Source organism: Pundamilia nyererei, unplaced genomic scaffold, assembly GCF_000239375.1.
Source record: "Pundamilia nyererei isolate P.nyererei 1_Seehausen unplaced genomic scaffold, PunNye1.0 scaffold00313, whole genome shotgun sequence".
Lineage (NCBI taxonomy): Eukaryota > Metazoa > Chordata > Actinopteri > Cichliformes > Cichlidae > Pundamilia > Pundamilia nyererei.
In genome coordinates, this window is record NW_005187714.1 from 160,289 (window position 1) to 178,821 (window position 18,533).

Consider the following 18,533-nt stretch of genomic DNA (forward strand, 5'->3'; position numbering starts at 1 on the left):
CTGTCAGCTACATGTGACCTATTTTACCCATGTGAGGGATTCAAGCCATTGCATTCGGAGTTAGTTGGGCTGGAAGGTTTTTGCAAAGTAAATGAAAAATAAAGATAATCAAAAGCAACCGAGATGAAACAAAGTGAAATGTTTCTGATTGCAAATTGGAGGCATGATTAAGAAATTCAAAGGTTTCAGCCTGATTTCACCTTCTTATTCTGTATTTTCATCATACACTCCAGTGTGACATGAAATAAAGGCAAGCATGAAAAGAGCTAACAGAAGGCGGTGGGTCGATGTGGTGGTACAATCACAGCCTGTCTGCTTTGGCCTGCTGTGTGCTTGTGTTTGTGCATGCATGCGTGTGTTTGTTTGAATGTCAGAGTGTGCGCATGTGTGCATATGTGTGCATGTCTTGAACGGAGCTTGGCTTCAATATCTACGTTCTCCGTCCAACACCTCCCACCTCCCCACTGCTGCTCAATCCGAGTCCAAGAAGGATCTCCCGTAGGCCCCAGAAAGTGGGCCTGCACCTCAATAAGTTTTTCAGCAACTGGGCTAGAAGTGTTACTTTCTTAAATCCAGTATGTTTAGGTGATTCGTAAAACACGAAGCCCCACTGTTCACTTGAATTAGCAAACTGACAAGCGGTAATTTTCCATCTATGTTGCATCACCAGGGCTTTGATTAGCAGAAACAAAAGCATGTAGCTGAGTTCATTTTCTGAATTTTAATAAATTACAAAATTTCAAAGCCTTTCTCTCACTGACAGCGCTGCATTTTTTCTTAAATCTGTCTAAATTCAGCCTCAAACATGTTTTTGTCGCCTTCCCACTCCTAAGCCCACACAATTTTGAAAAAAACAATAGACTACAAATAAGTCTTGTGTAGAATATTCACATAATAGCATGAACATTTTCTAAGCCCTAATATCCCCTTTAGTACGTTAAATATGGACATTTTCTCTCTTTAGTATCTTTAATGAATAAACACATCATCAGATTCCTTGACTGGCTAAAAGAAAGCTCAGTATTCTGCGTTGAACCAACTCTAAAATTCACTGGATGCATATTCTGCAACAATGAACTGTTTTTCAAAACTCAACAGTTTGTTTATGCTCATGCAAGTATGTGCTGTGCAAGTAAAACACTGTCTGCTTGAATCACAACATCACTCATGCACAGAAATAAACCAATGTGTTACTGCTGTGAGGTACATCTGGACTGGTGTTTCACAGGCTGGAGGATGATCTACTTTTAACTGGCTTTGAAAACTGGCTCTGTAGATGATTTCAAATGTGGCTGAGAGCTGATTGTGCTGCCATTGTGTTGTTGGTCAAAATGCATACAGGTTCACAGATGGAGCACCTTGTTTTTTCCCTTATAGTTCCAGTGGCCTAGTTCTAGTTCTTTGTTCTGAACTTCTAAAATGTATCTGATGACTCCTGTGATAGATAGTGTTTCTTCATTTTTTTTAAAAATAAGCTCTTTTTTGGACTTTTTGAAAAGGGTGTGCATTTGGATAGAAATGGCAAGACAACCAAAAGTCAGTTTGGAAGGTGAGAGTTTTTAGAGGCGGTAGAGCCACTTCAGGTGGAAGATGTGAGGGAAAATATGGAGGAAAACTCGCTTCACTGAATGTGATTCATGTTGGTAACAAGCTGGCTGATGCTATTATGCTTAACTTCACTAAAATTCAACATACAGTTACTTATCTGATCGATGTTTTTTGTTTTTTCCAGTTTAGCTTTCCATTTTTAACTGAAGCGTCGGCATTGTTTTAAACAGGTTTTGTATAATGAAATCCTCATTTTTCTTTATAGTTTTTTAATTTTCCCCCGCCAGTACAATGCAGGTGTTCGTGCATAATATAGAGCCAGGCCAGACAGTTCCACTACAAAAATATTGGTCTCAAAATGGCAATCACAGCCCCATATAAGTTAAACCACCAAATAATTCAACAATTTTTTTTAGATGCAGCCCACTGATTCAGTTAGCTATTCCCCTTCTGCTGAAATTACCCTTACTTCCACTACATAATAATGCAAAATGTTTGCTACTCTGTATTGCCTAAATGTGAGCTGGTTCTCAAAAGCCACCAAATCCAAACTGGCTCTGCACCAGTACTGACGCTACCTCAGTGGAATATTGGTTACCTGCAGATTTTCTCCTTATGTAAGGAGTCGAGCTGAACCGCTGACACTGAAACAATGAAACAGGTGCAGCTTCTCTCAGATCACTAGCACAGACATCTAGCACATTTGATTTTAAGCATGATAGATGTTTAGATTCTTTTCCATAACACAGTACCATCGGAGAAGCATCTGATAGGTCCCAGATTGATTTTGCAATATGACAGTAACCCCAATCATGCAGCCAGAAACATAAAGTACTATCATCAGAGGCAAGACGATCAAGGAGCCCTGCAAAGATAGTGTGGCCCCTAGAGAGTTTTGATCTCCACATGGAGTCAGTCTGGGATTACATGAAGAGAAAGAAGGCATTGAGACAGCATAAATCCACAGTAGAACTATGGCAAACTCTCCAAGGTGCTCAGAGCAACGTTCCTGCCAAGTACCTCAAAAAAAAAAAATGTGCAAGTGAAAGAACTGGTGCCATTTTAAAAGCAAAGTAGATGGATCTTTATGACTATACTGCACAGGAAAATCGAGACACCTTAGCTCATGGCTTTACTTGAGCAATAAGAAATAAAATATCTATATTACCAATAGATATTTTACCTTTATTATTGATAAACCACAGTAAGTTTCTATTCTCTTATTCTGGGTTATGTTATTTATATGGAGCTCTCTGCTTTGGACTCTAACAGTCTTTCATAGTACTATAGGTGGTTGAAATGGGATTATGGGATGACTGTAATTGTATTGTTCAGTAATTCCAAGCTTTGTTGAAGCAGAAAAATGAAAATGTTCCAGTCCCAACACATGGCTTGATATGAACTGCTTGTCTGGGAATACTTGAATCACATTGTAGTTTAGCATAGCACTGAAATAATGGAATTGCCAGTATACTTAAAGCAGCTTGTGTTAGCTTTTCATTCATAATATCAGTCTTGAGTGAACAGTAATAATTACCACTGGTGTCATGTTCCACCGCATATCCCATGTGAGCTTATTCTTATTGTCATGATTCATTATTTTCTCATCATGTGCTTTACACGCTACCTTACCCGTCTGACAGAACAGTTTTTCTCTGTTATTAGCAGGGATGCGATAAAATCGAAATCAAAGCATAAAGCATAGAACAACTGTCTGTAACGCCTTTATTTGCCTTGCTGTTTACTAGCATTTAAGTTCACAAATGCCACTAATTTCACAGTGATGTATCGTTGAAGAGCACACTACATGCAGTGTTTTTAAATTAGGTGATACCTAACAGTGTTATCTCAAAGATTCTCATTGTTGTGATTCAGTGCACATCCCTCTAGCTAATTTTAATCCCCTTGTTTAAAGAGGCAGGGCTACAGAGTAGCCCCCCTCTAGCATCACTCTTCTATTGGATTGTGATGTAAAGTGTGATGCATTGTGGGAGGTGGTAATCTAATCCCCAATGCTGGCACTCCTGAGGGCGAGAGATCTCGCCATGTGATTGAACAATTTGTCTTAATAAAGTGACAGCAACGTCACAAAGCCACCACTCCTCTGAGCACCTGCTCAGAACAAACGCATGCACAGAGCCAGTGCAGTGCACAGATACACTGAAAGACACACCTCTGACCTCCTAACAGGTGCACTGCACGCTCTTAATACCCAACCACAAAGCCTCGTTCCACGTTGCTTGCACTTTACCCTCGAGTAAATTCATTCACAGATTCATTCTCTTCTTTTGCATCACCATCAAGAAAATCCACACAGCACGAGCTTAATCCACAAAAATACAAAAGATTATTCAACTACTACAAGCTCAGGGCTGGATATTTTTGTCAAAAGCGGATTTGGGCTACCAGATGAAAAAATGTAGATACATGTTCCGGGGAGTCTTAAATACTGCAGATTGACACACTAAGATCAACACCTGCATGGGTATAATTCAGTAATCCTGCAGCTTTCTGTGGTACCTCTGTTATTTAAATTAATGTTATTGTTGAAAGGTCAGTTTACCTTACACATAGAATTTCTTGCTTGTCTCGAATGGGCTTGGCATAACCTTACCTTCTGTATAAAAGATTTGATTTCCCCTTTCCAGTAGTGAAGAATTATAAATTAAACTCCCAACAGCATCACTTTGCAATAACAGTGCCACAGTTTCTCCGTCAGCAGTTTTTCCACTAAGAATCTGTTGGGAGTGAGGTCTGTGGATAATCCAGAGAAACAGGAACATTGTGCCTGGAAAGACAGATTTCTGTTGAATTTTTTAAATGTAATATTTCAGAGCTTGAGATGAAAGCAAACCTCTCATATTCCAATGTACCAAAAATATTATATATATTTTATTATAGGATACATACCACTAGTTGTTAATGCATACATGCCTGAGTATTCTGGCACAAAAAAGAGATTCTTGTCGACTATCTAGATTATTTCTTCACCCATAGCCAAAACGTGTGCAAAGGAGGTGCATAGGCCATTGTAAATTAGTTAATAAGTAATACTGATTATGCGTTTATGCTCTGCAAATAACAAATAGCAATTTTACAAATGTATTACTGAGCAATATAATCAACTACTTCTATAATTAATCTCTTGTTCAGGAGATACAAAACAACTCCACCGCTGTGGACTGCAGCTGCTAGTCCTTGTTCTGCTCTGCATCATCAGTGAGCTTGGTGCCAGCAAAATGTTCCTAGCTTAGTGGGTTGGTTTGCAGGATAGTTTGTTAACTCTAAAACACTAGAAGGGAAATTTTCCATGCTTGTATTTTGTGTTATTGTTAAAGCTATGTTATATCTTAATCTTTCTCAATGCTTGACTTTATACCAATGTTGGGCCCAGCACTGATGCTACTCTGCTACATGTGCTGCAAACGGTGCTACAGCTGTCAAAAACACTGAGGCCACGGTGGAAATAGTTTGGGTCACTCTTCTGGACAAAAGGTGCAAAAGTACTCCACACATCTTTTCTATTATTAAAAAAAAAAAAATCTAAATTTATTTATATTCAGTCATATGGGACAAAGTATACATCAATACCAATTTCTCCATGATAGGCCATTCAGTTAAAGCTCTATTCCTTATAGATGACAGGTGTTGGAACCAACTCCATACACTGTAATCCAATCTTGACTCACTCCATGAATTATGGATGCACCTGCTTCTCCTTCTCCACCTCGACAAAAATCGAACATTACAAGATTTGCACAGAGGTTTTTTCCAGGGTTTTTGTTTTTGATCCCATTAAAGGGTTCAGGTGTTTATGATGCTGTGTCCACTCCCTGCACACCAGGGTTGGGCAAACTACAGTAAAATGGTCATCGGATTGGGAGCGAGCTTGGTTTAGGGAGGGTGTCTGGCTGACAGCTAGTTTGGGCTCAGTGGTACAAACTTGTCATCGTGCTTTTGTTGTTGTGGGTGTCCTTGAATAGCTGCAAACAGTCACATACATATTGCATGTTTGTGGGGTTGAGAAGGAGATGAAATACCACACCCTGGCAAGAAGAATACCATGCACTGGGAAAACAAGCACCCCTGCTGTGTGTACTCATCCTTCTTTCTCTGGCTTTCTTGCTCTTAGTTAAATGCCTTGAACAGTGTGTGTCACTGCTGCTCTTGTAAAACCCGCCAGTGTAGCATCTCACAGACCAGAGGCTTAAATCCATGGGCCACATTTGCTGAGCCTCTGACACTCCTTGTGCAGCACTGAAACTTCCTTCACCCCCCCACACACACACACACACTATGCCTAACCTGTACCCTTTGCCAAACCATCACACCCCTTCAGGGGAGACATTCGTGGGCCTGCCAGCTCATATTTGAGTCAACGAGTAAACAAGAGCAGACCTGGGATGCTGCTCAGTGCCAGTGGTAGGGACTAAAGTTGTAGTTGACGTCTGTTTGTTGTAAAAGTATTTGTAAAATTTGTATCACCTCAGTACAGACCAAGAGGATTCATTTGGTAAGTAAAGATAAAACACTGCGCCGCAGTGAACGCCTTATTTACTGTTACCCCTGCTAGTGACAGTACTATGACCATTGTTGTTTATTTTTGTTTTCCCTTCAGTGTGTCTGCTTAAAATGCAGGGTGTGTTCTTTCACCTGCCACAACCTTTAAGAATATTCTGGGGACTTTATTGTTACTGCTTGTGTGTCTCTATTTTCCTTTTTTGGCATTCAGCTGCTGCTTATAAAAAGATGTACGCAAGGAAGATCAGCTCAGAGCTCTATGGATATCGAAGTATCTGAAGTATTAATAGCGATACAAATATACACAATAAAAGGAACAGGAAGACACATGCCAGTCAGGCTGCTGTCATAATAGCATCAGTAATCTCCTGTATAGTAAAAGACTTTTTAAAAAGAAAAACTACTCCCTCATTAGTGAGACTCATTACTGTACACTGTGACAGACCTCAGCTCTGTTTCTGTTGAGGTTGGTTTGACATCATTTTCTTTAAACAAAGTTTGCATACTTACAACAGACGCACAGCATGAGATGCTACCCATGTCTGAATATTTACTAAAGACCACTGCGTTATTTCCATCCACCATTAGATTCAGCATTAGCAGTGACTAATTTTGCTCCCATACACACAGTACACAGTTTTGTCCATTGATATCTTACAAAGCAACAGTAAAATGTGAATTAAAAAAAGAAACAAAATGATCAAATTAAAAATGAAATGGCCGAGTCAACACAAAGGAAGAAGCAGCAGCTTCAAAACATGCCAAATAAATGGAAACAAACTGAAAACTATTTTTTAAAGCTAAATCATGACACACCCCTGCTGTCATCATCCAGTCTATTTTTCTACATTTATGCTCATATTGAGTGGTTCCTCGCCTCATCATTCACAGTCATTGTTCAGTGCTGAGTCGATCCTTTAGCAGGTGGGAAATAACTATGTCTGTGTGTGAAGGTTAAGTTGGTGGGTTTTTTTTTATTTGTGAGGCATTTCTGAAAATAGGCAATCAAAATACTCCTGAAAAGACAGGGAAAGTGGCAAGATTCAATGAAAGAAAAAGGAGCATGGATAAAAACTACTGCTGTAACTAATGCTGTATGAGAATTTCCAGATGAAAATGATATAAGGTTGTATATAAAAGCCCTGCAATACAAATGTTGCAAAGAGCAGCTTAACCCTCTGGGGTCTCGGTCAGTTTTCTTTTGACTGTATAAAAATCTGATTTAGACACTGCTACAAAACACAACCAAGTACAGAATTTTTAAAACAACCTGAGCTATTTGAATATGCGTGATGCTGTAGTGCTAAGGACTTCAGACTATGTTTGATAAGTAATCTGGGTCCAAGCCATGAAGTGCTTTAAATGTGATGAGTAGGCTCTTAAAATCAATTCTAAACCAATTTGCAGCCAGTAGAAGGACTTTAAAAGTGATCTCTTTTCTTGGCCGGTGTTAAATATCTTACAATGTGAAGTTTAGGTAATGATTTCTCATTAACCCTCTCAAGGCAGGCGTTGCTGATTTGCAACAGTTAAAAACTAACAACCTGATTACCCCACATACATATTTTATGAGTTTTTTTCACTCAGAAGTACCACTGCAGGACTTGGTTGTGCATTAGCAACAAAAAGTTTAATTTGAGCCTGAGAGCGTTAAGATGGTCAAGAGGCTATTGCAGTAAATCGAGTTGAGTGGAAGCAAAAGCATGTGTGATGGAGTCTGTATAAGTGAACATGAACATTTAACAAAGTTTCTCAGATGGAAGATGGATGACTTTGCATGTATGGATTTAAAAATAGTTGATCATTACACGAGAGGCTTTTACAGAGACGTCTAACAGAGACATTTAAAAATACACTTATACACTTAGTATGAATAGTTATTAAATTTGATTACCTTTGTCTTTTCCGAGAACCTTCCCAGTTCAAACCCTTTATCTGTGAACTCCCTCTGTCTATGTGTGGGTTTCCTCCAGGTGTCCGTCTTGCTCCCACACTTATGGCCTGTCTAGGGGTGGCCAGACCATGACCATGACCCCAAGCAGCACATCACACAATTAACACTGTTTGACGGTGATTTATTTACAATGAGTGGATTTAAAACAAAGGAAAGGAGCGGACTATAAGTTTGGGGTGGACCTAATGCCAAAACAACAAACAAAAGGAGCCTATCTCAAGGATAAATAAGCGTACCCACGTCAAAACATGAGAAAACTGTAATCAAACAAAAAGGCAGTCCACCCCGACATGCTCCTGTATCAAACAAATATGGCTAGAGAGGGATTGCAAAGTCTGCTGGTTGGGATGGGCCGAGGATGAATGACTGGCCGTCCATGGTGGTGTCATCTTATACGTTGCCTCCAGGTCATTAGCCAATCTGTAAGGTCCGTCCCCTGGATCCACCAATCACAGAGAGGTACCTGCACACTCGACAATAGTCATAACAGCAGAAATGTTAGGTTTATTGGTTATTCTAAATTGGACATGGATGTGAGGTAGGCAAGGTGCTTAAACTGTATGGTTTAAATGTGACTTGTTTTTTAAAATCCCTTCGAGTGATGAGTGAGACTACGAAAGTCTTGATGCATGCTCAGTCATCCAGGTAAGTAAATCTCCAAAAGTTGATTCTGTTCATTCGGACGTAACGTTTTCAGTGGGAGAAACGTTTCGTCACTCATCCAAGTGACTTCTTCAGTCTCAGCTGACTGCAGGTTTCCCCAATCTTATAAACAGTACATTTGCATAATGACTGAAACTAACACCACTGAAGGACCAATGGTAATTAGATTTTCAGTCTGTAGAATATCAGCAAATCATCTACAAAAAAAGAATTGTAAAAGGGAATGCAGAATTTTAATAACACTGTGGAGAAACATTTGTGTGGTATCCTCCAAAAGGCCAGCATCATGTTGCCGGATGCTGTTTAGTGATCAAATTTTAAAAATGAAAAAAAAAAAAAGAGTAAAGAAAAATGATAAAAACCAAAACTCTCCAGTGCAGCCATTGTGCTGCACTGGAGAGTTTTGGTTTTTATTAACACTCCGCTTCACTTAACTTAAAATAATTTCTTTATATGTTACGACTAAGCTTATTGAACAATAAGTGTCACAGTGATCCACGACCCATGGCCAGTGGGTAAGATCATAATATTGTGCCACAACATTAAAATGTGCTTCACCAGACACTGAGTGAGTCTAAAAGTGCCTCAGTATTGAAAAGATGCAGAGATAAATAGGGAAGTGAGGAAAATAGAAATCTCAAAAATAAACTCCATGAAATCTTGATAAAGGCATTACATGGAGAAAAAGAAAACAGTCAAGGCACCTAGTCGTCATGCAATGATTTATTCTTTTTAGCATCTTCGAGTGAGGCATTTGTGTCACAAAACACGCACACATGTGTCTTTTGCTCCAACGGACTTTATCTCTAGTATGATTGTGAAACACTAAAACTGATCTGTCTGAAGTATTCATTCATTTTCTTGACCATTTATTTAATTCAGGTGTAACTAAACCTAATACAAAGGGACATATAACCACTCGAGCCCACATTCACACTTACAGCAAATTAAAGAATCACCAATTAATCTAACAAACATGTCTTTTGAACTGTGGGAGTAAACCAGAGTATCTGGAGGAATACCAGGAAGAAGCTAGCCACTGTACCTCAGCTGAAAATTTTCAAAATTACAATTAACAATTAACTCCAGTGTCATACAAGGAACAAATGGTGGAAAGCATGTGATTATTCAGTACTGAGAAAATTAGGTGTATGAGGGTCTCTCATTTTCTCCTGGTAAGTGGTGCCTAGTCGCAGAAAGTCAGAGAACCCTGCGAAATGGTTCAAAACCCCCAAACAGTACACATTACTTTAATATAACCCAGGAAAAAGCAAGTCTGAAAAGCTAGCGCCAGTTTGTTTTTGGTATTTTTGCTTTGGAAATGATTATTCAACTCATAAAAGCAAATTAAATTTAAAAAGCTTAGTCAGTCATTGCATTTTTTTCAATCAGTTTTTAATTAGCATGCTTTTAATGTTTTGAGATTGCCTTGTGTAAAGATTTAATTAGAACAAAATTATGTTGCGCATGCTTTTTTTAATCTTTTTTTTTTCACTTGATTTTCCTTACATCGGCCGTATTGCCATCAAAGCAAAAGTAATTCTTTTTATCTCACCCTACTTGTCTTGAAAATGCAAGTATTTTGTTGATGTTGGTTCCTGAATAAGAAAGTGTGTAATAATGGCAAGTCATGGAGTTAATTTTAGTTTGGCTTCTGACAGTGTTGACATTTTCTCTGACAGATTCATACACAGACCATTGCCTTAGAGCTGTGGGAAACTGTTTGTGTAACACACTGACAGTCTAAATCATGAAGCAAGAAAGGCTCATTTGAAGTCAGACACTTTCTTGTCGCTGTTGTTGTGGTGACAAACGGTGGTACAGTGTTACAAGCTGCAGGTGTTTCACTCTGGCTCTGTGCCCGGCCCTGACCCTTTGACTCAAAGAATTCAAGGAATTCTTTGTTGTTGCCAGTAGCGTTATCGTCACCACCAAGCATGTGGGTGTTTTTAGGATTGGAGCGTGTTCTCTCTAATTTATCTTGTCACTCTTCCATCCTCTGAGGGTGTTTATGAGCTAACAGGAAAACACAAACTCTCTGTAAACAACAGAACATAGTCATCCAGTTCTCAGTTTTGGCTGCTTATGCTGTTTGTCATGTCTTTTTTTTTTTTGCTGCGGCTAAACTCCAGATGTTTAGAAACATGATTATGCTCTTTGCTGGCATGAATGTAAATGTTGCAATTAAAAAGATACTTGATTTGCCTGCTGAAACTTGTATTTGAGTGAATCTGGAAATTATTTGGCTGTTGTTCTCGTCCTACATATTTTACTATAAATTAAAAACAACATAAAGATCATTATTTTTTTTTTTATGAAAAAATATTGAGAACCAGGCTACATTTACATTGCTGTCATGTAAAGGCACAACAACAAAGATGTGTGTTAAGCAAAGAACTCAGTAAAAGAAAAGAATATATAGGATGTGGGATTTAGAGGTAAATCGCTTAAAAAGAAGTGCAGACAAAAGCTAAATGGCTTGTGATCATAAATTTAAACTGATCAAACATTGCCAGAGAGTTTATTTTGAATGTGCATTGTGGGGTGCAACAATTCCAGGTGGTTGGAGCATAAAAACTCAAAGCAGTTCTTCTAAACCTGCAAGACGTGCAGGCAGCCAGGAGTTAGTTATGGCCCCGAGCACCACTCCAGGTAGCAGTGATGTAAAATGGCAGCCTGGCAATGAGAGACTTATAGATAAACAGTAACTTATGCTTACCACATCTTTGAGTGAACAAAAGCCCTTTTCACCTATAAGATGCAGTGATAATAAGAACTAAACAACTGATAATTAACGATTGTTATCATGAAGCATTTAACTGGACCGAGTAAAAACCATGAATTATTACTGAATTACACAAAAGGCTGTAAATGTTTATTTATTGAGCCCTAGCTTTGTACTCACTCATATATGGACACATCCTGTGCCCTAAAAAACAAATTGCATTCATCTGTGCAATATCCAGATGATAGAATTTACAGCATAAACAATTATTAAAGTGAACTGCCTGAAATCAGGGGCGTCTCCAGAAGTTTTTAATATGGGTGGCAATCCGGGGGCCACTAAAAAATATCAGGGTGACACACCAAAAACAGAATTTCTAGTTTTATTATTCTGTTTTTAAATATAGGTTACTTAAAAAAAAATATGGAAAAAAAAGAGAAAGAAAATAATTATATGCCTAGTTATTTTTCTGCTGATACAATTGATACTTAAAGGAGATACATATAAAGATCAAATACGTTTTTAAAATCAATAATAATCTGTCTTAAATAACAAGTTAATGTTTCAACTGAAGGGTGTCTTCCTCCCTCTTGCTGAAATTATTACCAACATGAGAAAGTCTTGCCGAGGGGGGTGAGCAATTTTTTTTTAATTAATTTTTTTATTTTTATTCTCTTTTTTGGGGGGGTTTGGTTGGTTGGTCAGTGCCTCCCAGGCACAAAACCTTCCCATCTACAGTATTTCCGAACTAAGCAACAAAATCATTTTGCTTTTTTGGCATTTGAACTTGTTGAGATAAAGAGGTTCTTTCCTATACTGTCCATTTTCTATGTAGGTGCTGTGCTGCTCGCGATAAACAGACAGGTGGATAATCTCCTCTTGTGTGGCGCACACCACAACTAACTGTTGTAGTGGGTGGCTGTTGCTCAGGAGATAGAGCAAGTCATCTATTAACTGGAACGTTGTTGGTTTCATCCATTGCTCCTTCAGTCTGAATGCCAAATTATTACTGGGCAAGATACCGAACCCCAAGTTGCTCTCCAAGGTGTGAATGTGTGTGAACGTTAGACAGAAAGCACCTAGGTGTGGAAAATGTGCTTGTATGAATGAGTATGATTTGGTGAATGAGGCATGTTCTATAAAGGGCTTTGAGTGCTCAGGTAGAAAAGAAGAAGAATAAAAGTGTGATATAAGACCATATATCATTTAATGAAAAGGGCTCACCACCTAAAGAAGGGCAGCAATACACAGTACACAGTTTCTGCAGCACTATATACATGTGGACATTATTTAAGACGATGGAATCAAGTTAAATGCTAGTGGAGTGGTGACACTTTTGCACAAGTAATAAAGTAATAAAAAAGGAGGAGTCATTGTAGGTCCAGATTCCACACATTGGCTGTCAAAAGTGCCTCAGTCTGACTATGCAGTCCTAAAGAAACTGCCGACATATCATAGTAGCATGACATAATAGCTGTTCTACACAAATGCAGTAATGCACTGAAGTTTTTGCCATTTGACAGAAAATGTTGGAATATCAGTACCTTGGATGACCATCGAGCCATTTATCTAATTTATCTATGTCTGTTTGGCAGAACTGATGATGGTGAATATGAAGTAAAATTAAGATAAATATAATGGCTGAGTGTTAGGATAAAAATAAATTAGCATGATTCTTAAGCTTCAATTCACAACACCAATGAAAATTAATATACACATTAAATGACTGTAGCACCCTGTTGCTCTTATTAAGCTGTAATATAGCGTATGCAGATAGTGCATGCAGAAAGGAGCCCAGATAAAAATTGAGAGGACTTATTTCATATTGTGTGACTTGTTGAAACGTCTGCGTCTGTTGGACGCAATGAATAAAAGAGTCAGAGGAGCTCCTTCAAGCCGTGCAAGCACAATCATGGTATTACAGTTAATGAAATTTAGATCAAGTGTGAGCAGAGAGCTTTAGTCAATGTGGCTCAACGCTGCACAGCCCTGGGCACCAATCACACTGAAGGCAGGCTACGGTTAACAATCATCCATGAATACTAAGCTGCTCAAAGTATTCCTTCAGATGTTGAGGGCTAGCCTTTGGTTCTCTTCTTTTCTCCTTTAACTTTTGCTCTTTTCCACAATAACCTTTCAGGCACATTGTTGCCCATTTGGACCTAAAGGGCTGGTATCCATCTGGTGCTAAATAATTACTTTGTGACCATGCCCAACAAGAAATGGCAGTATTTATAGCTGGCTGTGCTCTTTAAACACAATAACAATGCACAGTTGGCCTTTGCCTTGTGCAGATTTGTTCTGTAGCTCTCGGCAAACAAATGCAGTGCAGAGCCTAATGTGACTCAACATGGCAAGTCCAATGTGGTAATGCTTAGTTCTTCCAAAGGCTATGCAAACATGCAATTATCCCATTGTAGTTCATACGGTTAATTCTGTCTAAACTGTGATGCTACATGGAGAGCTGAACTCTTAGAAAGGAGCTTTTCAGCTACTCAAACAACAGTAGTTTCATGTACAGTGTTGGAGCTTTGAATAAAAAATTGAGCTTACATAATTAAACTGACATCTCGCAGTACTGCTGTGGAACTGATGAATCAATTTCCGAGGATGAAACTTAAAACACCATCTCTTCATCGTGAAAAAAGCACTTTGCTTCCACGCTTTAACAAACCTTAGAATATTATGAAAATGCTAAAAGAAGGGTTATTTATGACCTGCCATATAATAAATATAGTCATCCATAAAATCAGACCTGTGTGAAATCATATTTCTGAGATTTGATTTAATCTGACAATTTGACTGAATTCATTCTCTTTCACTGAAATTGTGTGGGAGAGCCAGCCCTTACATACATAACCTCACTTTTACTCTTCAGACTGTTGTTTCTTATTACTCTACAACATACTGACACTTTCCTGCTGCTGTAGGAGTCTGACATTGTTCAGCTGTGGCTAAATTTCCACATATATAACACTGCACTGACCCTGAATGTCTCAAGAACACCAAATTTTTGCTGATTGTGGCAAAGCAACTCGTATTTTATTTGACCTTTTTTATATAGTTGGACATGACAGCAGAACTGACAGCTCTGAAGTCAAGACACATCCACTGGCTGTAACATTGCAGTGAAGCGGCAGCCAGTCAGCGGCGATGATCCTGAGATGAACCTCGACCCTGGCCGAGAGAAAGGTCCTGTCTTTGAGTGCCGGACCCAGTTGTGGATTTGAGAAATAACAAACAAACACAAGCAGCGAGAAAGAGAGCGAGTGTTACAGTGACCCATTCATTAGTGAAGCTAACCCTGCAGGGACAAAGAAGCTGTTCATTAAATAGACACTCGAGGCCCAGTCAGAGATCAGACTCTCACCCCAACAGTGAGGATATTACACTTCGCATATAGTGCTCGGAGGAAAGATCCTATTATGAGGCCCGAGGACTCCCGGGGGACCTGCTGGGGCCCTGAGTATTACAGGGAATAGATCATTTCATTATGATTGAAGCTAGGTAAAAGTGCCTTTAGATCATTTCCCTTCTTTTTGGTGACTTTCAGATTTTTTTTTTTCATCTTCAAAGTACCTGATTTCTCTGCATATTAATGTGCTCTTGGCTTCTGCGTTGCTCTGAAAAGAAGTAATTTAATTCTATGGTCAATTCAGTCATGAATTATGAAAAAAGAAGCAGAAGCGGAAACGAGAGTAATTCAACCTATGACGTGCTATAATGCAGTCAGTTAGATAACACCTGTGTCGTCTTATTACTTACCAGGTGTAGCTTTACCCACCAGCTGTTACAATATTAATTGTCACTGTTTAGAGTCCTACAGTGCCTGTAATAAATGGTTATAGCAGGGTTGCAGTGGATTAAATCACAGGTGTGTTAAACTCTGGTTTGCATTTTGTGTTTTGTATGTTTCTTTTTGTTTTTTGTTCTTCTGCTCAGTCTTAAAAAATAAAAACTTCTTGGTTAGGCTTATGGAACGATTGTGGTTTGAGGTAAAATACCCCCTTCACAACAGTAACTGCACACTGAAAAATGATGAGTAGCATGTGACAATGCAATAACCATAGGCATCAAAATCTGCTTACAAAGGACACCTTTTCCATAAAAGATCCATTCCAGCAGCTCTGATAAAACAACATTAAGTGATGTCCCAGGAATGAGAATGGGCTTAAATGTAATAACACATAAACAGGCATACCATAAAGACAATACCACAATAGAGCAGACTCTGATTTGCCTTCCCACGCATTGAATCATCAGTATTGGTTCGTTTTGGAAGGTGATTCGGTTGGTGGCCTCCAGCTTGCACTAAAATGTTCACAGCCGAGTGTGAAGTGGTGGGAATGAGAATCAGCGCCTCCAAATCTGAGGCCATGGTTCACAACTAGAAAAGGGACAAGTTGCTGCCCCAAGTTGAGTTTAAGTATCTCAGCATCCTGTTTATCAGTATAGAAAAAGTGAAGTGGGAGATTGACAGATGTGCTACCACTATTGGTTGTTTTACTTCCCATCTTTGTCTCTTTGCGTACCCTGTGTCCATTTGTTCCCTTCCAATATTTGTAAGTCTGTCTTTCCTGGCTGTGTCCACCTCAAGTTCATCTTCAGATTTATTAAAGGTATTCACACCCCTACTGAGTGTTTGTTTTGGACTTTTTAACCTCAGTGCAAAAATTCGTGTTTCTGGGATTCCTGTAAGTATTTATTAGCTTGAACTCATCCTTTATTTTTGTTAGCTTCCACTTTTCCTGTTTAGTCTGCCTTTGGGTCCTTTTTAATGGGCTCGCAGCATCAGCACATTTACCTCATAGAGCATTCCTATGATGCTTAAATTAATTTTCCTGTGTTATACTGTATTATGCTCTTACCGCACTTCCCCTCATACATTAATCTTGCAGGTCATCTGAAAAACCCTTCTGTCAACATTCATACCTTCTCAAAGTGTTGGTCATGTCTTACTATGGAGTGGTGACAGCCAATGTAGTTCAAACACTAGTGCCCTGACAGAGGTCACTACCCCAAACATGCATTAATTTTTAATTTGCTTTCTGAAGCAAATATTATAAATGAGGGATGTGTGGTTAAGCCTATATAAATATCCAACAACTACCAACAAGTGTAAAAATTATGCATTAGTAGCTGTTCCAGTAGTTTATTGCATGTGGCAAATGTATCTCACAATTTTCAGTGGTAAAACTGTTTGATGTATCACGAGTCAAAATATCACATTAATGACATGAGCACTTAAAGTTGAATAATTTTACATGATGAGGTTATCAATAACATTACTATTATCTACAATAATGTGCAGCCAAAAGAATATTTGGCTAAAACTGGGACTTCTGTACATGCACTTTTATAACATAGTCGTCTGTTAAGTTTCATCAATATGTGGGCTTGTGTTTGTGTATTTGTCTTCTGATATCAAGTAAAATCCAGAAGAAAATTAATATAAATGTAACACAATTGAATGACTTGCCCAAATGTGGGTTGTATTTTTCTGTATGACAACTGTTTTTTTGTGTCAAAAGATTACTAATCAGACATGTGTCAAATGTGTGATGTGCAGCCGAGTGACAGTAATGGATAATTCTTTGAATACTTTGTGATAAATGGAGGCGAGACACACTTTGTTTTCAGAATGTTAAATGAACCTGTCAGACTGCAGCAATATTGAAAGGTTAGCTGTAAGCTACACGACTTTCACATTGATTTACATTTGGAGAAAAGGCCTTGCTCCAGCTTTGTGTCTGAACAGAGTGACATAACATGGAAGCAACTGTAAAGATCAGACATAGCAAACTTTCTCTTCTGAGAAGATACATAAGACTACAGGCTGCCACTGTTCTACTTAGATCATGTTGAATAGGGCCAAGCATTTTGACCTTTAACCACTCTTTAACTCCACATTACTAAGCCCGAGGAGTGCTGAAGGGCAGTGCCAGAGAGCAGTCTTAGAGGAGATAACTTCTGTCTGGGATAGATTAGATATGAGTGGGATGTGTCTGATTCTGCTGCATTTTTGGTTTTGGATACATTTTATTTCTTCTGCTTGGAACTGAATATCAGCTCTCAAGATAATATTCTCTGTCTTTGTCAGTTTGTATTGTGAAGACAAAAACCTCTAGTACACATTTTTCAATTATTGGATTCGATTAAAAATGTACATCATGTCAAAATTCAACCACTCAAATAGGCCTGGGGTGCTGGGGGATTCCCATAATGCACTGCTTCTTTTGTGTTTATGCACCACTCTGCATTTCATCATTAGATTTTATTGTTTTCTCGCTCTCCTCCCATCAACCCCAACCAGTCACACCAGTTGGCTGCTGCTCCCTGGGCCTGATTCTGCCGGAGCTTTCTTCCTGTTAAAGGGGAGTTTTTCCTTCCCACTGTCACCAAATGCTTGTCCATTTTTTTTTCCTGTATATTGTATGGTCTTTATCATGTATTACCGTGTAAAGCACCTTGATGCAACAATTGTAATTTGGTGCTATATAAATTGAATTAAATTGAACTGAGAATTCATCACTGGGCATCCTAAATATATTTCACTTCTTCTTCTCAAATCCACAAGTTCTACAAATGAGTTGTGAGCTGAGTCTGTAGATTCCCAGTAGGCAGAGATCACTTGATCAAATGGCGTGTTGATACAATGTGAGGTAAACCAGCCATTTCAAATATGCTTAGAGGCTCCTGTGTATGCTTCATCACGATGACTCCTGTCTGGCACATTGGCTGCTGACACTGAAGACCAGACTACAAGGCAGCTTCATGATAGGCTTCCATTTTTGGAACTGTGCTCCTGATTGCTTGCCAGGATTTTTATCTGGATCTGGGTCAGCAAGAGGTGCCCTTACCTTTACCGCCCGTCTCCTGCAAAGAGTCCAGCTCCGGACTCAGCTCCGGATAGTAATCAATTAGCTGAGAGGTTAATGTGGGATTGAACTGAAGTTTCCCAATTAGTGTGATTTCTTTTCCTTTGTAGTATCAATAGCCTTTGGATAACACAGTCAGAGTGCAGCCACCCTGTGTTGATGAGTGTTCTGCAGCCTCCTTGGTGTGCTGGCTGAGTTGGGCTGACAGGGTTAAGACGGTTTTAGTAATGTCAGCTTTTTTTGT

General features: G+C 38.9%; 1 protein-coding gene across 6 annotated transcripts in view; it reads left to right on the forward strand.

The window, feature by feature from the left end:
• Positions 1 to 18,533, forward strand: part of thsd7ab (thrombospondin, type I, domain containing 7Ab) — a 200,170-nt gene that overhangs the window by 45,401 nt on the left and 136,236 nt on the right. The gene's annotated exons all lie outside the window — the stretch shown is intronic.